At 49.5% G+C, this 20,483-nt stretch overlaps 1 long non-coding RNA gene across 1 annotated transcript; it reads right to left on the reverse strand.

The window, feature by feature from the left end:
* Window positions 1-8,426: 8,426 nt before the first annotated feature.
* LOC144367478 (uncharacterized) lies at window positions 8,427-11,147 on the reverse strand. The gene is made up of 3 exons (XR_013426895.1): window positions 10,004-11,147; window positions 9,056-9,253; window positions 8,427-8,589 (listed from the first exon to the last, which is right to left on the reverse strand). It is a non-coding gene; the product is annotated as an uncharacterized LOC144367478 (long non-coding RNA).
* Window positions 11,148-20,483: the final 9,336 nt, after the last annotated feature.

The raw sequence follows: 20,483 nt of genomic DNA on the forward strand, positions 1-20,483 counted from the left end.
CCAGTGGGCTCTTCTGAGGGCAGACAACCTGGTCCGTGCCTGTCCTGGCTTCTGGTGGCCTGTTAGCGACCTGGTCTTCCTTGGCTTACAATGCGTCCCCCGCTCTGTCTTCACCTTTACCTGGTGTTCCCCTGTGAGTCTCTCTCTCCACCCATGTTTTTCTTTTCACAGGACACCATCATATTGGATTGGGGTCCTCCCTAATGACCTTGGTATAATGAGGTTCTTTTTCGTAAAGATCCTATTACCAATAAGGTCTCAGTCTGAGATGCTAGAGATGGGGAACTCAGCCCGGTTTCTCTGAGGTGCTGCAGCTCTACCCCAACACTGTTCTAGGTCAGAAATGAACGTGTGGCTTCTGGAAGGTCAGCTTTGGGCTATTCTAATACACAAAGAGGACCCGCCATTTGGCCCTTCTGGCCGTTAGCAATAACTGCCCCTCTGGGCTCAGTGTCCTCCTGTGTACTCTGGGCTGGGATGAGGTGACCACGGAGCACCTTCCTGCTCTGACTTCTGGTGTCCCTATGGATGCACTGACCTGTCACTCACCTTGGTGACAAGCTTCAGAGGTTGCTAAGCATCCTCAGGGCGGTTACTTCCTCACAAAGCCAGGTTAGGGACCGACGAGCATCTTGTTTTTTAGATGCAGAGAAATAAGCCCCTGGCCCAGGTGCTCACTGCAGGTCACAGCCACGTCCCGAGACCCAGGGCCCAGTGTATTCTTCCATCATCAAGTCCAGGTGGTGGAAAGTGAAAGGCGGGGTCTTCAAGGACATGGATACCTGCGTCTTGTTGGAGTCGTGAGTGCTGCTTTAAAATCCCCACAGGCCGCGAGAGCCGACTGCGAGTTAGGCACCCCAGTCGTGGGAGAAACCCAAACCTTTCTGTGACCTTATGACGAAGACGGTAAAAGGTGGAAATATCACGTGGCGCCATCTCCCAGCCCTACTACAAAAGTGAATCACGGGGCTCTCAGCCATCATTTCCACCATGGAAATAATTCCTTAGGAAGAGGAAGTCTATCAGGGCTCGTGGATTTAAGTATTCAGGTCATTTATTTTTGAGGCTTGAGGAGCCCAGGGCTTTATTTCTACTCAGGAACTAGAAAATAGAAAAAGCTCTTGCGGTGGTGTTTGAGAAGCCTGTTGAGAAAAGGAGGAGCGTCAGCTCCAGTGTTGACTCCGTGAAATCTGCCAAGGTCCGTTCTACTGGATGCTGTTTAGAATAAAGTGGGCCACCAGCTTCCCACCAACGGGACACGTGTGTCCAGGGTGTTGAATCTCGGCTCTGACCTTAACGATGCTCTTCATCATCAGGAGGCCAGCCCCTGTGAGATGCGTGGTCCACGATGGGCAGAGGTGGGCAGCCCAGGGGCTCGAGCTCCAGAGCTCAGCAACGCAGGGGGCCCTCGTCCACAGAGAGATGCCTGGTCCTGGGAGCCGTCCACTCTGAACAGTGGAGGTCTCCAAAGGGAGAACTTCCTGCGAGCCTCCGGGGTAGGTGCTGAGTTGGCACTGGTGGAGTCACAGTGGAGTGGTTGTTAAAGGACAGGTGCGATTTAGGATTGTTGTAGGGACAGACGAGGCGAGGCACCCCAGAGAGCAGGAAACAGTTTTATTTGGCTGCAGCCAGGTTCAGCGGGTACAGCCTTTGCTGTCATCACTCAATCCCCTGAACCTCGAGTTCAGGGAGTTTCAGAGTTTTAGACCCAGCAGGTAAGGGGAGGGGCTCAGAAGTCTGCACAAGTTCACATAAAGGCAGCTTTTTCTTTCACTGTTCTGGACATGTTAACTCTTCACGGACAACACCTGAGAAGGGGGGAGCTTGTTTCTATCCTCTCCCTGCCAGCTGCTACCATGGAGCCCAGTTGTAACTTATCTTAAAAATGTAGACATCTCTGTGAAGCCCCAGCTCCAGGCCAGAGGCCTTGTTTGCACATTTCTTCAAAGTACCATACTGGATACGTTTGTGAAAAACTAGTCAGGGGGTGCCCAGCACCTGGAGTGCTGGTATCTTCTTGGCCAGTGGCCAAGTAAACAGGGTGACACGAAAATAGGAAGTTTATCTACAATGGACTCTTTTGCTGACAGTCCTAAAATCAGCCATAGTGAGGAGGGCTTTTCTGTGGAGAAAGGAGGTGCCACTTCAGGATGAGTGGGTGTGCAAAGGAGGGGTGGCTGTCATGTGCTGAGTGCCCGTTGTCCACCAGCATTGAGGATTTGGTGTATTATAGGGGGACCCTCGGTAGGTCTGAGGCTGGGCCTTGCTGAGGGAGGCTGTGCCTGGGGAGTGCCCTTCTCCTTCTCTCCTCCTGACAATAATCACATCATCCCTTGGTATCATGGAGCAGAGGTTCCAGGACCCTGTCTACACCCAAATCGGCAAATGGTCAGGTCCTTTACACAGAATGGCATTAGCCTGCACACCTCCCCCGTACTTTAAATCATCTAGGTGACTTGGGACCCCTGAGAGAGTGTCCGTGTTGTGTAAACAGCTGGCCTGTTGAACTGTTTAGGGAATAAGGACAAGAAAAAGGTCTGTGCCTGTTTGTTACAGATGCAATCTTCTTCCTGGGTACTTTTGATGCGGGGTTGGTGGACCCCAGGTTTGGAGCATCTGTGTGCTTGGGAATGGGTGGGAGTGCGTGCATCAGTTACCTGCCCAGGTTGGACAGGTACGCTGAGAGGTACACAGCTGGAGCCAGGTGGCCAGGTGGGAAGGACTCAGGATGGTCTAAACCCATTTGCCAAAGTACAGGAAGTCTCTCCCCCAGGGAACCCTCCCCTGAGGTGGGGCATGGTCTGCAGGTCTGGCTTCCCATGGAGATGCTCGGGGGGTGGACACTCCTTCCACGTGGGAGCGCTCTGCCCATCCTGTGCATTTCTGTGCCTTGGCCACCAAAGTGACGTTTGGTCTATTCCCGTGTCAACCTGATTTCAGGACCCACGCCGTGATGCCACTGTGACGATCATCCCTCTGATTCTTTTATTTAATCTGCACAAAAGTTGTCCTACCCATGGTCTCTGGACAATAGCCAAAGGCCACCAGGAATGTCCTTATAGTGAGCGAAGCTTTGTCCATGACTTGACACAGCGAGGGAGCCAGTGTGCCCCGGGGGACTGCGAGCCGTCTCATGAACGAGGGGTGCTGAGGAAGGGGAGCAGCCAGCGGCTCAGCTTCAGGTCACGGGAGTCCTAGGGACCCACGGCTACAGCAGCTTGTCTGGGCCTTATTTTGGAAAGCATCGGTGCCAATGAGCAGGTATCCCGGGTGCAAGGTTGGGTGGGTCACAATGGGCTTATCTTGGTTTGTCTGGTGGGTTGTTTGCTCTGTGAGCGGGCGGGATGCTTTCTCATGAATGTGGCTGGGTTGCCGCCTCATTCCCCTTTACTACTCAGCTGTCCCCAGGGCGGCTCTTGGCCTTCCTGCTGTTTCTCTGCCACAGAGGCTGGGAGAGGTCAAGTACTTGCTCTGTGACACTTGCCCCGGGTCTGGCAAAGGCAGGGCAATGGTGAGTGTGGGAAGGAGAACTGGTCAGAGCTGGAGGGAGCCAGCCTGGAAAGACAGGTGGCCCCTCAGGAGTCTCGGACCTTTTATTCTGCACGTAATTTCCAGCCTCTGGGGGTGTCTGGGCAGGGCTGGGGCATGGGCAGAGCTGGGAGAAAGAGCTACATATCCCGGGGGACTAAAGGTGTCGTGACCAGGCCGAGGGACAGTTAGAATTTTAACACGTTCTCTGAGGTAGCCAAACTCCATCCTAGAGGGAGGAAAGGGTCATCCAGGACAGAGGCTGAAGACCCAGAGCCCATCCTCCTGGCTTCTATGTTGTCATCACTGGTGGTCAGTTCTTGCCCCGTCAGTGGAACTGGTCTGCGATTCTGAAGGCTGGAGGAGTGGTTCTCAAAGTGGGGTCCCTGCACCAACAGCCTCAGCCTCACCTGGACAGGTAAGCCGTACAGACCCCCAGGCCCCATCCACACTGGCTGACTCGGGGACTCTGGGGCTGGGGGCCCCGTCTTCTGTGGTTGAGCAAGTTCTCCATGGCTGCTGCCCACACTGGCTTGAGTTTGAGAGGCTCGGTGCCGCAGGACCTCTGCAGGTCCAACAGATGTTGAGCACACAGGAGTCTGGACCAGCATTAAGCTTCTTTAAATAAAATGAAACCCCTTCCCATCTGGACAAACTGAGCGGTGGTACCATCTTTGCAGTCCAGCCCCGCCTGGTGTGGCTTTAAAGTACCTCTTCCCAAGTCTTCAGGAATGTTGAAGGCCGCTAGGTAAAGTCAGAAAACACCATCTCATAAACTCACAGATCGCAGTTTACGCCTTTCTTCCTTTGTTTTATTTTTAAGCACAAGGGACAGAGCAGGGAGGCACCTTGAGGAATTACGTGCATGTTAATTGTGGCCCGTCGCTTCCGGTGACAAGGTTTTTATTTTGTGGCCCTTTACAACCTTTATTAGAAACAGGACCTTTGTGTTACTGTCGGTTGCCCCGGGAGTTTTAAAAGAACTGATTTTCTGTCAGAAAAGATTGGAATCAATTGCGGTCTTTCCTTCTAGATACTGCTAAAACATTTATTTAAGAGTCAAGCCGCTTGCCTGGCCTTATCTGTATTCGGAACAGCTTGTCCAATGGAATAGAATCCGTTCACGCCTTTGCTCTCCAGGTTATTGACAAAGCACACACTCGATGTGACTCACAGCCAGGATCCCGTCTTCTGGGAAAATGTCTCTCTAAACTTGTCTGGAAGAATTATTTTATTACGCTTTTTCCAAGCCAGCTCAAGAACACCTGGATGGGAAGTTCCCCAGGTGAGGAGGCAGGAGGGCAGGGACCACCGGTGCCTCCCGAGGGCTTCGGGGCGAAAAGGAGAGGGTCTCCTCCGTCTGGCCTGGATCCTTCAGCAGAATACCGGGGTTAGCTGCGTTCTAGAACCACAGACTCTGTGTTCCGCCCCTCTAGAAGCCGGCTGCTCCTTTCACTTATGGAGACAACACCGTGTTGAATACGCGGATTAAAACGCAGACGCTTCCTTTCTTTCTGAAATTAAATTAAAATTGACACATGGTAATTGTACACACAAATAAAAGAGGAAGAAAGTAACCAACATCTCTAAAACAAGCAGAAAGCGGCCGGCACAGTGGCAGGAACAATCACCTGGAATGCAGATGGATGGAATTCCTCACTTAAAAGATGTGGAAATGCTGAATGGATCAAAAAATCCAAGATGGAACTAAGTGGTCCCTGGAGGAGACTCACTCCACCGGGAGGACGGGGCCTGGGTGTGAAGGGTGGAAAGCGGGTTACTCTGTGCCAAGTCCTTGGCCTTGATTCTAACCCTGAGATCCACCTCAGGAGGTGGATAATCCAAACATAGATCAGGAATCTCAAGGAGGCCCACGGGGACCAGGGACTGACTCGGGAGCCCACCCCTGGTGAGGGGGACTCGAGGTCCGCCTGCCTCTGCGGGCTCCACGCAGCCCTTCCCACACCCCTCCCCCGAGGGCTCCGTGACTGTCAGGAGAGCTGGTCCCTGCCGCCCGCGGTGCCTGGAGCACAGAGGTCCTCCCTCACTCTGAAAATGAATCTCAGGGCAGGTGAGGGCCAGGGAGGCCGAGGGCCTGTGGCTTCTCCTGGGGACCCCTCATTCATGGGTGTGACACTAAGGCATGTTCTGGAAAACAAACAAAACAAGAATCGAGTTTAGCAATTTTCTTGAAACGAAGTCTCTGAACAGATATATTTCCTCAAAATGCCCTGCACCTGTACAGTGTGTTTTGAACCAGCCAACAGGGGCCATTACACTGAAGAATGTGAGCAAGCTCCTTGAACAAAGGATTGCAGAATGCAGGACCCGGGATAATGGATGCCATGTGTTTGCTGTGTACACAGCTTGTGGAAAAAAGGGTTTCTGAAGAACATTTCAAGAGACGCAAACTGCAAATGGGCCAGGCTGCTAAACATAGCTACAGAAAATTATCAGACAGTCTGCTCGTTCAATAATTAAGTGTTGTTTAGAGATTAAGTGAAGCAGATGGCACCCAGCTAAAGAGCTGATAGAGAACCTACCTTCCCATGATTTAAAAGAAAGCAGGTGTTCCTGCCCAACATCTTCTCCTTTACCATCTACTGTCCACCAGTTAAAGGCTGCTAAGATGACCCTGCCAGAGTTCAGAGTCTGCAGACTATTGCTGTGCCATTTATTTCTCTGACACTGCTTTTCTCTGAAGGACTGGGACTTGGTCTCCTTGATGCTCTGACATTCTTGTTTTGCCTGACTGTAACAAAGTGCCAGAGGCTGGGTGACGTAAAAAGAAAAGTTCACTGAACTCACAGTTTTCGGAGTGAAAGTCCAAACAGCTTGGGTCCAGTCTAGTGAGGGCCCCTTGACGGTTACCCATCATGGCAGAGGGCATCACAGTGGCAGCATGTTCAGGAGAGAGAGATCACGTGATAAGACGGGAAGCCAGAGACTGAGTCACTCCTTCCTCCCTTCCTTCTTGGAGCTGGGGATGGAATGCAGGGCCTCACACACGCTAGACAAGCACTCTACTTCTGGCCCCCAGCCCCCAGCCCAGTTTCTCACGAGGACCCACAGGGTCCCATGAGAAGTGTCCCCTGTGACCCAGCTGCCTTCCATGAGGCCCCACTTTGTAAAGGCCCTGTCACCTCTTGTGGCCACACCGAGGACCACACTCCCCGCAGGAGCACACCCACCCCAAGCCTTTCGCCCACCTCTCACTGACCTTCACCAATCTCTTGGTCCTTGTCCCCCCCCAGCTGGCAGCAGACCCCAGGGACGGTCCTGTTCTGGAGGCACCTCGGATTCTCTCTGAAAGACAAGAAGGGTGACTCCCACTCCCAGCCCGTGGTGGGCCGTGTCCTCCTGTCCTGTCCTCACATCAGGCCCCCACTGGCCTGGTCCAAGTCCACAGCAGGCCCTGGGGACCAGGGCTGGGAGCACCTCTCCCCCTTACCTGCAGCTTCAGGGTCTGTCTTCAGGAAATGCTCAGCCGTTGAGGGTCTAGTGGGCTCAGAAGTCAGGAAGGGGAGGCTAAGCAGGTCCCTAAAACTCTGAGGTCAGGACAGCTCCGGTGGCAGCGACCGGAATGTTGGACAGAGGCACGTGGGTGGAGAGTGGGAAGCCGGTCTGGGACTCGCTGGAATCGGGCGTGTCTAGGGCAGCAGGGACAGCCTGTGGCGCGGGTGAGCAGAGCCATGGGTGGGGAGAGCCTCCAGTGGGGAGAGCTATGGGTGGGCGCCCGTACCCTGAGCGTGCGGCTAGGGATCTCGACCGCAGACGTACCTCGTGCAGACACAACGTCACTCTGTCCCCAGCAGTCGGCAAACACGTGCAAAACACCGACAGCAACAACACCCGAAGCAAGCACCTTGCCACACCAGATCTAGGGGCAGGGAAGGGCTGGGAGGGGGTCAGACTTGCTCTCTCCCTCTGGCAACCCTCGGTGCTTCCGTGGAGGGACTGATGGAGCTGCTTGGCCCCTCACAGACGTAGGCAGCTGGAGGACTGTGATGTCCGAGCAGCCCGGAGGAGGAAGACCTCTGCGTCCCGATTGATCCTGCGGGTTCTAAGCAGGGGCTGCGCGGAGGGTTATGTTTTCAACAAATACGGAAAAGCTAAAAGTGAAAAAAGAAAGGCATGGTGACTGAGACTTCAAGATTTTTCTAAAGGAAAATATTTATATAATGTGAAAATGATAAATATATTTTATAAAGACCCATGAAAACTCTTCCTAAGGCGTCGTCAGAAACTGTTTAAATCTTGGTTTTGCCACTTACTAAATGGGTGCTTTGGAAAAAAAATCTCTAGTCTAAGCTCCAGTTTCATTTTCTGGAGAAAAATATGTACTTCAACTCTAGCCGATAACACAGATGAAATGATAGAGGATGAGCAAGGCCCGGCCTGGCACTTGCTGTGGGTATTGGTCTTCTGGTTGACGTTTTTAAAACTTGTCACGGCCGTTCTCTTGTGGGGACTGGAGGGTACTGGGGTGGTCGGCACACGGAGTCCCGGGGAGGGAAGCTGGGTCTCGCCCAGGGCTTAGCTTCTCCTCTGTAGCACCAGACAGCAGAGAAGGGGACAGAGAGCCAGCACCGTCACTGACCCGTGGGCCATCTTGGGCACACCTCAGGGGGAGCAATGCCTTGTGTGGTGAGTGGACCTTGAAAGTATCAGGAAAACACGTCTTCACGGGCTGGACCGAAACTGACCCCCTGGACATTAAGGGCAACTTCCTGGATCGGAGAGTCAAGGCTCCTAATGGGTCCTCACACTGGGGTGGACAGCGCCTGCTGACGGGGGCCTGGACACAGCCTCCGTGTAGCACACTCAGAGGATGCTGCATTTGTCCCTTTCCCGCCTCTTGGCCCTCTCTGTCCCCTCTTCTCTTATAAAAGCTTTCCTGGCCCTTGAGTTTTCTGAAGATGGTGATTTGAAATAAAAAAATTGCCTGGATCATCTTTCGAAGCCGGCTCCGAATGAACCCATCTTTCCTGCCGATTTGACATGGCTCTCGGAGTCCACAGATCGAGCCTCTCCTGTTGCCTCCCGGGGGTAACAGAGTGACTGTGAGAAAGAACTGTCATTCAAATCCATAGACACACCGTGCAGACTGGCTTCCTGGCGTCCTGCCTTCAAGACCAGAGTACCACATCGTCAGAGCCCCCTCACCAGGGGAGGGCGGTGGTCCCAGAGCTTCTCTCTCTGTACCCTTTGGCAGCACCATGAAGCAAGTCTCACTTTTGGACAAGGAAGGCCGGGGACTTGCTAGGGAGTGGCTGTGCTCAGGGAACCCGAGCTTCCAGGTCCACAGATGGCTGCGTTCCTCTGCGTTCCTGGACAGGGGCCACCAGGGCAGCCCGGGCTCAGGAGGAGGGAGCTCCCATAGAGAAGGGACTCCCAGGGCTGGGCTGGAGGCAGGTGAATGGTGGAGCGTCCGCCCACCCCCTTGCTTGGCCCCATTAACACACAGAGACCCAGGGAGACGTGCCCTCCCGTCAGGGCTGGGGTTAGCAGAGTGGAGAACGCTCACCACATTGTGAGATGCACAGGAACCAACGTTCACCAGAAGCCAGGGGACACGTGAAAAGACTCAGGTGCTGGTTTCAGGACATTCCCACTGGCCAAATCTGGAACATTTGAGCCCCCAATTGGTTAAAATCGGAGTCCGCGAATCCACAGTGATGATTAACCCACAGACACGATGGAGCTTCTCCTTGGAGCAGAAATTCTAATAAAGAAAGAAAGGGTGAAAGAGGTAGAGAATCAGAGTAATAACTGAGCTGTTAAAAATAAATAATGGATGCTAGAAGCAGGCTGGGCGCCTGGGGAGGAGGAAGACACTTGCGTGTCAGCAGCCCTCTGCACCTACGGGCTCCGTGGGCTTGGATTCAGCCAACGGCAGGTCAAAAACACCTGAAAAAAAGTCACAACTCTCGACAGTTTTTCCATTGCCATTACTGCATATGCCACACAGAATCACACCTGTGGAGGCAGCAGGCACGTTACATATGGCATCTAGAATGACCCAGGCAGGACCTAAAGTGACAGGAGGGTGTGTGGGTCAAAGGCAAAGCCTACACTGTTTATACCAGGGACCTGACAGTTTGCAGATCTGGGAAACCCTAGGGTCCTGGAACCGACCTCCTGTGGGTACCGAGGGGTGGCTGAGCTCTCCAGGTACCTCTTCACAAATACGAAGTCATTAAAATGGAGAAGTAACTAAATTTACAGTCAGTGGGAAAACCTTATGGAAACCACCTCAAACCAGTGCTTCAAGTTAGCATCATCAGTAAAGGAACGGCTGACTTCATCAGTGGGACAAGGGGCCAAGGAGCTACGAGGGAACTCACCTGTCGTTGGGGGCTGGGGGACACCTATGCCTGCCCAAGGTCACAGAGCTAACATGTACTCGTGTGAGGTTGAAATTCAGATCTGACTTCAAAGCACACGACATTTCTGCTGTGTCATTTCCCCTCACCCTGGGTCCTCATCCTGGGTCCTCAGGTCTGTCTGAGGTCTGCTGGTCTGTTGCTGAAGTGTCCAGAGGATGATTGGATTGGACACACGGGGAAGCAGGAGAGTCGTAGTCAGAAGTCGCTGAAGTGCCTTGGAGGGACGGAAGTGACCCCTTGGTCTGAAGGACAGTACAGAGGTGACCTGGCTCCTGGGATGTAGCAATGTCCTCCTCTGTCACCTTTGTCTCCTCGTATCTTCCTGATTCTGGAGGAGATTGTAAAGGAACGTCCTGCCGCTGCATCGGCCCCCAGACGGTGCACTGAGCTGTGAGGAGGATTTGCTGGGGATGCACCAAGGAACAAACTAGATGCAGCGTGAAAAGTGGGCAGCTAATTATACGGTCAGTCGCCCATCCACAACCACACTGTGATAGTACAGGGTTATTTTCACCTTGCAAAATAAATCTATTTGGATAAATCAATATTATTTCCCAATACAGTTCCTAATCTCCACTCAGGGAGAAAATACTGAGAGTTAGGCAAATCTAATACTCTTCCAAAAATAATTGGAGAGAATCATACCCAAGAATGGCCCTTAATGAAAAAGTCTGGTTAATAAGTATTTGCTAGCAATCAGAGAAGGCTGCTGAAGATTCTGGAGGGTCCCCAGAGGGAGCGCAGGAATATCCTTAATGGAGTGTGAGTTTTGCTACAGAGAGAGGCCTTCTTGACTGTAAGATTTTACAATTTTTAGTTGCAAATGAAGTCATTCACTTGGGGTAAGCTCAGCAGAGATGCCCAGAGAAGACACATGTCCTCTACACGAACAAAGCCGAGGACTTCACACTGTCAAAGTGCCTGTGGCCACTCCCCCCACCCCAGAGACACCCCCTTTACTCAGGTGGCTGTGGAAAGAGGTTTAAAAAGCACTGTAAGTACTGATCTCAGGATGTGCTACATGCCTTCCTGCCTTCTCCAGCGGAGCTTGCCGGTGGCAATTCTACTTTTTCCTCCAACTCTCTCTCCTTCCCTCTTCTTTCCTTCCCTTCCTCCCTTCATTTCTTCCTGTCTCCCTCCCTTCTGTCTTCTTTACTTCCTGTCTCCTTTCCTTCCTTCATTACTTCCTGTCTCCCTCCCTTCATTATTTCCTGTCTCCCTCCCTTCATTACTTCCTGTATCCCTTCCTGCTGTCCTTCTCTACTTCCTGTCTCCTTTCCTCCCTTCATTACTTCCTGTCTCTCTCCCTTCATTACTTCCTGTCTCCCTCCCTTCATTATTTCCTGTCTCCCTCCCTTCATTACTTCCTGTATCCCTTCCTTTATTACTTCCTGTATCCCTCCCTGCTGTCCTTCTCTACTTCCTGTCTCCTTTCCTCCCTTCATTACTTCCTGCCTCCCTCCCTCCCTTCCTTCATAACTTGTTGAGAGCCACGGGCTGGTCAGAATGACGCCTGGCATTTGCCAGAGGGAATGTTTGAAAGGTGATGCCAGCGAACCATTGAGATGATGATTTGAGTTAAGCTATATATAATCGCTGTGATGCTGGATTGATTGTATTGTATATTTGACCTTTCTGTCGGGCAATGGGGTGGCTCTTGCTGCCTTGGGCGCCTGCTTCTTTGGAGTTCTCCTGCGGATTCCCAGAAAGTTCCCATTGGTTGGGGAAGTGCCGGAGGAGGGATTTCCGGAGGAGGGATTTCTGGTTGGTGTGGGGTGTGTCCTTGGAGAAGACCGCGTGGGTGGCGTTGGTGGAAAAGTGGTGCAATGCCGGTGAGAATTGAAATAAAGTAGTTGCTGTTTGAACCTACAAGGCTTTGTGGCGGCTCGGTTATTCGTGCCCAGTCAGACTGTGGCAATTACTTCCTGTCTCCTTTCCTTCCTTCATTACTTCCTGTATCCCTCCCTTCATTACTTCCTGTAACCCTCCCTTCATTACTTCCTGTCTCTCTCCCTACTGTCCTTATTTACTTCCTGCCTCTCTTCCTCCCTCCATCTTCTTTTCTTCCTTCCTCCCTCTTTCCCCTCTTTTGTTCCTTCCTGTCTCCCTTCCTTCCTCCCTCCTTCCCTTCTTTCCTCCCTGTCTCCTTTCCTTCCTCCCATCCTTCATTACTTCCTGTCTCCCTCCTTCCCTTTCTCCTTCCCTTCTTTCCTCCTTCCCTTCCTCCCTCCTTTTGTTCCTTTCTGTCTTCCTCCTTCCCTTCTTTGGGTCAGACTACAACTTTTTCAATGGAGATCTTAATGGAGGGGCCAGGTTTGTGGTGGGACTCAGTCTGGGACTGCTTCCTGAGTCAGGGAAAAGTTTACATATGATCAGAGAAACCCCAGGAGGTGCCATGAGCAGAGGGAAGTAGGGCATACCACGTGAGGAGGTGAGAAACCAGAAGTGTTCCTGACACCCAAGTGCCACAATTGACTACATCTACTGTACCACCTGCGGTGCTGGGCTCCAGGCCATCACAGGTAGTCCAAGGGATGTGGGAAGCTGATTAAGAGCAGAGAGAGAGAGAGAGAAATGTCACATGGGTGTTCTAGGGACACAGTTCTTGAAGTTTCTGCCTTGTGAATAGTTTCCTCCCATTTTGGAATTCCTTCTCCATCGACAGTTTAGGACTTGGATGACTCACTTGCTCACACTCTAAGTCCCCTAGTGCTCTTCCCATGCAGATTCTTGTCACTTCCATCCTTCCCCAAGGAGCAGCTTCGAGGCCTTCAATACACCTCCCTCCTCAGGTACAGGTACAGGGTAGCCCTGGGGCCTATGCTAGGCTTCTTGGTGCTGGTTTACTCACCACAATATGCTGCCTCTCAGGTTTCCTGGTTCTCTTTAATGGCAATGCTGGAGGGATTTTCTTCAGTATAAAGAGACATTTGGGCCCAGCCCAAGGCTACTGTAGGGACCATGGTGTATCCAAACCAGGAGGGAACAGATATACCTCAGCAGATGAAAGGACAGGATAAACAGAGAGAAAGAGATGACCCAAGGTGGAGTGACGAGGTGTCCTGCAGGGAGCATTTCATCAACACTGGGGACTTCACCTTGGGACCACAGGGAGCCTTCCAATGAAGCCATACCTAGGCACTCTGAGAAAGCCAACGGTAGAACAAAGTTTCATAGACAGCTTCACAAGCTCCTCAGGAGGAGACAAATAAGAGCTGGAGTCAAGTGACAATGGATTTGCTCTTTTCCAACGCGTTTTTCACCTACCTCACCTTCAATCCCATCCAAACCATAAAGGACCTGAAGGTGGAGGAAGAAGGTGCCGGGGATGAGAGAAGGAGCTGGGCAGCTTAAAGACGAAGCCTGAGCTCTGGGAGGTGAGATGCTTAGTGTCCAGTATGAGGTGGGAGTTTTAAAAAGGGGGAACTGGGATTTTCATGCCTGGATGACTGGAAGTGGTGACATCCATCTGCCATCTTGACTGTAGCTTGGAAAGGAGAGCCCAGGATGATGCAAGCAGCTAGTGACTGGAGGAAAGATTAAACTCATTTTCCTTTTGTAACATCTTAAATTCAACCTGTCCCAGAAACGGGTTATTGGACTGTGGTTTAATTTACATTTTGGTTTATTTAGAAACAAGAACCATTTAAAACAATAAAAAACAGTCTTGCTAAATCTCAGGGAAATTCATAGATGGCCCATGGTACCACACAGATCCACAGAAACTTAGGTTCAAATTTGAATTTTGTCACTTTTCAATTATGTGACCTTGGCAAAAAAATCCTTTAACTCAGATTAGCTTAATTTCTTTATTTTTTCAAAGAAAATAGTAATACCCATTGCACTGGTCTCTCATGAAAACAAAGAGTCATCATAGGTACCAAGTGTTCAGTGCCTGCTCATTTATCTTCTTCCCTTTAGAAAAATGTATACCACTTGCTAATCATTCAGTAAGTTCTCAGTTACAGCAAAATAAAGACTATAGGAACTGTGCATCTCTGTACTTGTGTTGTCTGTGTTTATCATCTTATTTTTTCAAAATACTTTTTAAATCCATGAACAGGGTATATTTTTCCATCTTCTAAGGTCTTCTTCAATTTCTCTCTTTAGGGTTCTGTAGTTTTCATTGTATAAGTCTTTCACCTCTTTTGTTAGGTTGATTCCCAAGTATTTTATTCTTTTTGAGGATATTGTGAACGGAGTGGTTGTCCTCGTTTCCATTTCAGAGGATTTGTCGCTGATATACAGGAATGCCTTTGATTTATGCGTGTTGATTTTATAACCTGCCACTTTGCTGAATTCATTTATTAGCTCTAATAGTTTCTTTGTAGACCCTTTTGGGTCTGCTAGGTATAGAATCATGTCATCTGCAAATAGTGATAATTTAAGTTCTTCTTTTCCTATTTTTATGCCTCTAATTTCTTTCGCCTATCTAATTGCTCTGGCCAGTGTTTCGAGAACTATGTTGAACAGAAGTGGTGAGAGAGGGCATCCCTGTCTTGTTCCAGATTTTAGAGGGAATGCCTTCAATTTTTCTCCATTCAGAATGATGCTAGCCTGAGGCTTAGCATAAATTGCTTTTACAATGTTGAGGTATGTTCCTGTTATCCCTAGTTTTTCGAGAGTTTTGAACATAAAGGGATGCTGTACTTTGTCGAATGCTTCATCAAAATGGCGATATTACCAAAAGTTCTCTATAGGTTTAATGCAATGCCAATCAAAATCCCAACGGCGTTTCTTGTAGAAATAGAGAAAGCAATCATGAAATTCATATGGAAGAATAAAAGACCCAGAATAGCAAAAACAATACTAAGCAGGAAGTGTGAATCAGGTGGTATAGCGATTCCAGATTTCAAACTATACTACAGAGCAATAGTAACAAAAACAGCATGGTACTGGTACCAAAACAGGCGGGTGGACCAATGGTACAGAATAGAGGACACAGAAACCAACCCACAAAACTACAACTTTTCTTATATTTGATAAAGGGGCTAAAAGCATGCAATGGAGGAAGGATAGCATCTTCAACAAATGGTGCTGGGAAAACTGGAAATCCATATGCAACAAAATGAAACTGAATCCCTTTCTCTCGCCATGCACAAAAGTTAACTCAAAATGGATCAAGGAGCTTGATATCAAATCAGAGATACGGCATCTGATAGAAGAGAAAGTTGGCTACAACCTACATGCTGTGGGGTCGGGCTCCAAATTCCTCAATAGGACACCCATAGCACAAGAGTTAACATCTAGAATCAACAAATGGGACTTACTCAAACTAAAAAGGTTTTTCTCAGCAAAAGAAACAATAAGAGAGATAAATAGGGAGCCTACATCATGGGAACAAATCTTTACTCCTCACACTTCAGATAGAGCCCTAATGTCCAGAGTATGTAAAGAACTCAGAAAATTAGACAATAAGATAATAACCCCATCAACAAATGGGCCAAGGACTTGAACAGACACTTCTCAGAGGAGGACATACAATCAATCAACAAGTACATGAAAAAATGCTCCCCATCTCTAGCAGTCAGAAAATGCAAATCAAAACCACCCTAAGATACTATCTCACTCCAGTAAGATTGGCAGCCATTATGAAGTCAAACAACAATAAGTGCTGGCGAGGATATGGAGAAAAGGGTACACTTGTACATTGTTGGTGGGACTGCAAATTGGTGCAGCCAATTTGGAAAGCAGTATGGAGATTTCTTGGAAAGCTGGGAATGGAACCACCATTTGACCCAGCTATCCCCCTTCTCGGTCTATTCCCTAAAGACCTAAAAAGAGCATGCTACAGGGACACTGCTACATCGATGTTCATAGCAGCACAATTCACAATAGCAAGACTGTGGAACCAACCTAGATGCCCTTCAATAGACGAATGGATAAAAAAAATGTGGCATTTATACACAATGGAGTATTACTCTGCATTAAAAAATGACAAAATCATAGAATTTGGAGGGAAATGGATGGCATTAGAACAGATTATGCTAAGCGAAGCTAGCCAAGCCCTAAAAAACAAATGCCAAATGTCTTCTTTGATATAAGGAGAGTAACTAAGAACAGACTAGGGAAGAAGAGCACGAGAAGAAGACCAACATTAAACAAGGAGGAGAGGTGGGAGGGAAAGGGAGAGAGAAGGGAAATTGCATGGAAATGGAAGGAGACCCTCAGGGTTATACAAAATTACATACAAGAGGAAGTGAGGGGAAAGGGAAAAATAATACAAGGGGGAGGAATGAATTACAGTAGTGGGGGTAGAGAGAGAAGAGGGGAGGGGAGGGGAGGGGGGATAGTAGAGGATAGGAAAGGCAGCAAAATACAACAGACATGAGTATATCAATATGTAAATCAATGGAAGTGTAACTGATGTGATTCTGCAAGCTGTATACGGGGTAAAATGGGAGTTCATAACCCACTTGAATCAAAATGTGAAATATGATATATCAAGAACTATGTAATGTTTTGAACAACCAACAATTAAAAAAATAATAAAAAAATACTTTTTTAGTTGTAGATGGACATAATACATTTATTTATATATTTTTATGTGGTGCTGAGGATTGAACCCAGTGCCTCACATATACCACTGAGCCCCAGTTACCACCGCGCCCCAGCCCCAGCCCCTCATCTTATTTTTAATTGAAATACAACACATATTTAGAAAGTGCCTAATGAACATGTGTATGTACCTGTTGTGGTTATTTGATTATCTATAGCAAAGTAACAAACTACCTCTAGACTTAGTGGCTTAAATCAGTTTCTTATTTTCTCTCAAGTTCCTGTGGGTTGACTGGAGAAAGCCAAAGGATGCTGTCCTGTGATTTCTCACTCATTTACAATCCACCTGGGGCTGGGGCTACAGTCATCAAGATCTCTGTCTTCAGATATCTAGTGTCTGGGTGGGGGTGGCAAGAAAAAATTGAGGTTGCTATGCCTCTCTATTTCCTTCTGAGTTCTCCATGCCGCCACCTTAGCCTTCCTCGTTTAGCCTGTCTCAGAATAGCCACACTTTACTTTGGGCATTAGTTTTCTCCAGAACAAACACTCCAGGAAACCCAGGTTGAAGTTGCAAGGTCTCAAAAGACCAGAAAGTCAAGTCCATCCAGTCTATTGAATGGACAGGTCACTAAGACCAGCCTTTCAATGGGAGGAATAGGAGTAGGCATCTTTAATCCACAATGACACCAGTGTAATCACCCTCCAGATAACAATGTAGAATCCCTCCAACACCCAGAATGTTTCTTCCTGCCTCTTCCCAGTCAATTTTTCTGTTTCCAGGGATAATCCCTATTCTGCATATTTATTTTTAATAATCATTATTATCTTAAATGTGTCCCTCTGGTTCTAATAGATGGCTTAAATTTTCCTCTTTCTGGTTCTATGTTAAATAAATTGTGCATGAACTTAAATTAGCACCCTTAAAGTACAATTTGATGATGCCTTTCAACAACTCAAAGTTTTGTTAAGATCCTTAATAAATATAAAATCAAATCCAAACTTCTTACCATGGTTTGCAAAGTCTTCCATTTGCATGTAGAAAATATTTAAAATATTAATTGGTGTACTTCTCTTTTTGCAATTTCTTATACCACCCCTCTATTCAGTCAGGGCTGTATATTGTCTTAAAATAGGGACTGGGAAACTCTTTCTGTTAGGAGCTAATAATAAATATCTTAGGCTTTCTCAGTCATGTGGACACTGTCCTAAGTACTCAACTGTATGACTGTAAAGTGAAAACAACCATCGACTATTCACAAACAAGTGTGGCCGTGGTCCAACAGAACTTTACTTATGGACACTGAAATTTGAATTGCATATAATTTTCTTGTATCATGAAATATTATGCTTTTGATAATTTCAACTGTTTGAAAATATAAAGACCTTCTTAATTTGTGGACCATACAAAACACAGGGTGGACAGGATTGGTCTCCCATTCCCTGCTTTAGAAGATGGAGAGGAGACCAGACACCCAACACCTGCACTGGAGGAGGAGACCCACCAGGAGAGATGGCCTCTATGCAAGGAGGGTGCAAATGTCCGGAGCACTGGGCAGCCCAGATGATGCCTCCCACTTAAGTGACCGCTAGTCCTTGGCTGTACTCTAAGCTGCCCTCTCCTTGCCCGAGAGTAGGGCAGCCCCCACAGACAGTGCTGGGGGAGCAGCCCCAGACCTGGTATCTGGACGTCACTGAGTGGAGAGAGCTGTACCCTCCGCTGAGATGACATGGAAGATCCTCCCATTTCCTCTCCCTCCCCCTCTGCCATCCTGGCAGCCCATCTGCTTGCCATCTGTGGCCCTCGAGCTTTGGCTCATGCCCGGGACACCTTGCTCTCCCCTCCCTGATTACTCCAGCTCTGCTCCTCATCGAGTCCTGGGCAAATCTCCTACCATCTCCCCGGAGACGGTTCTTGGATACCCAGGGTCTAGTGAATCGCAGCACTTAGCACATCACTATGCAGTTGGAAACAGATGATGCACTAATCTACCCAGGACGTAATACAGATCTCCTCCTAATGACCTTATGGGAGGATAGCACTTCCTGAACAGTGTCCTCCAGGGAACCCAGTAATCTACTCCGATTCCTCTCTTCCCGCGCCCTGCCCATGTAAGTTTACTTGTGTCAGAAGATGTCTTTAATTCATCCATTCCACTCCATCTCCATTGTATCCAAGCCCACAGTCTCCTCCTTGATCTCTGCCTCTGCCCTCTGGGCCTCGCCGCAGCCTGCGTGAGCTCCTTAATAGGCCCCGGCAGAGCAGGACGGCCCGGCCCCCTCCAGCTTTACTCATCTCTGTCCCTCTCTTCTCTTCCTGCTCTGGCCGCAGTGGCCTCTTGGATGTCCAACAGTCCAGCTAGCTGACCTTCTGGACCCTTGGCTGTGGGATCGCCTTCTCCTTTTACCCGTCTCAGCCCCCTGCCTGGCAGACGGCACACTATGGGGCACCTCCACAGCGAGGCGCTTCCTGGCTGCCCTCCACCTATCCCCAGGTGTCTTTCCTCCCTCCCCTTTGTTTTCCTAGGACCAGGTTGGTGTTTTCCACTTGGGATTGGTGTCCTTGTGCGTGTATGTCCTTGGAAGAGCTCCACATCTCTCCCCCTCATCTCCAGGAGGATGGACACACTGCCCGCCTGCCCTCTGTGCCCAAGTCATTGTGTTCTGAGGTGTGTCAGCTTTTCATGGCTGTGACCAAAATACCTGACCAGAGCCACTTAGAGGAGGAAAGGTTTATTTTGGATTTTGGCTCTGTCCATGGTCAGCTGGGCTCCGTTGCTCTAGGGCTGTGGTGAGGCAGAGCACCAGGGTAGAAGAGTCTTGCAGAGCAGAGCTGCATGGTTCCACACACAGGAAGGTGGTGGGGACAGATGGTCTCTGAAGCCACACCCCCAGTGACCTACTTCCTCCCGTCAGGAAGCGCCTGGCTGGAGTTTCCACCAACTCCCCGTGGTCCACTGAGATTGTTAATCCATCGAGTAGCTTGATCTGCTAACGTGGTCAGAGCCCTCGAGACCCGCTCTTCCACCCTGAACCCCGCTCTATTGCCTGACACGTGAACCCCAGGGAGACTTCTAGATCTGAGGCACAGCCCCAGGACACGGCAGGAGTGCAAGTAGCTTTGAGTGAGTGAGGGGAATTGGCTCAGGGACCTGCTAGCGCCCCTCCCCCTGCCAGGCTCCTGGGAGGCACCCTGTGGATGTCAGCTTCCTGAATTTGTGACAAAACTATCAAATAAAGCCATATGACTCCCTCTTTCCACACCCCGGATGGCCTCCTTCCCTGAAAGGTCGTGTAGTTTCACTTCAAAGGCCCTGAAATCTCTGGGAACCTCCAAACTTTAAAGGAATCTACTTGATTTCCTTGCATTTTCTACCCTTCAGTACCATGTTCAGGCTTGCTGAGAGCCATCCCCTGGTCGCATGGCTGTACATAGAGGGGTTTCACCTGATATTCACATCCTCCTGGAGGGAGCACCCAACTTCAGGGAGATGCTCAGGCCTGCCAGGTGCTCCCCAGCCAGGCGCAGAGGACAGAGCGAGGAGGTGGTAGAGAGTTGGTCCGTAAAGGGCTCATCATTTGGGCTAAAGCTTCACTGGACAGAAGAAGAATCCGAGGCCCAGAGAAGAGACAATCTGAGCCTTAGTGCAGATGGCTGTTCAGATCTTCTGCCTTAAGTCACCTTCTGCGTCTATTTGCCAGCAGCAAATGGCCCCGCCTCCCGTCCCACTGAAGGCCCTGCGTTTGCACGTTGGCCTTGGTGCCTGTCCAGTCCCCTGTTGTGCAGGTCTCTTGTTTCTAGTCCCTGCCCATCTCTGGGGCTTGTCAAGTTGAGCGTCTCTGGCTTTCACTGTTGGTGTTACCTGTGGGCAGACAACCTGCCCAGGGTTTTTTCATCCCCAGGAACTTTGAGGAAAGCCTCAGGAACCAGACAGAGGAGCTACTCCCTGGTTCCCAGGTGTGCCAGGCACTAAGGAACTACGCTAAGTTGGCTCTTATCTCCAAACTTTCCCTTCGACACTCTGCATTGCGATACTTGGGGACAAGTCCTTGCAAAATACATTCCTGCTG

Source organism: Ictidomys tridecemlineatus, chromosome 10, assembly GCF_052094955.1.
Source record: "Ictidomys tridecemlineatus isolate mIctTri1 chromosome 10, mIctTri1.hap1, whole genome shotgun sequence".
In the NCBI taxonomy this organism is placed as follows: domain Eukaryota; kingdom Metazoa; phylum Chordata; class Mammalia; order Rodentia; family Sciuridae; genus Ictidomys; species Ictidomys tridecemlineatus.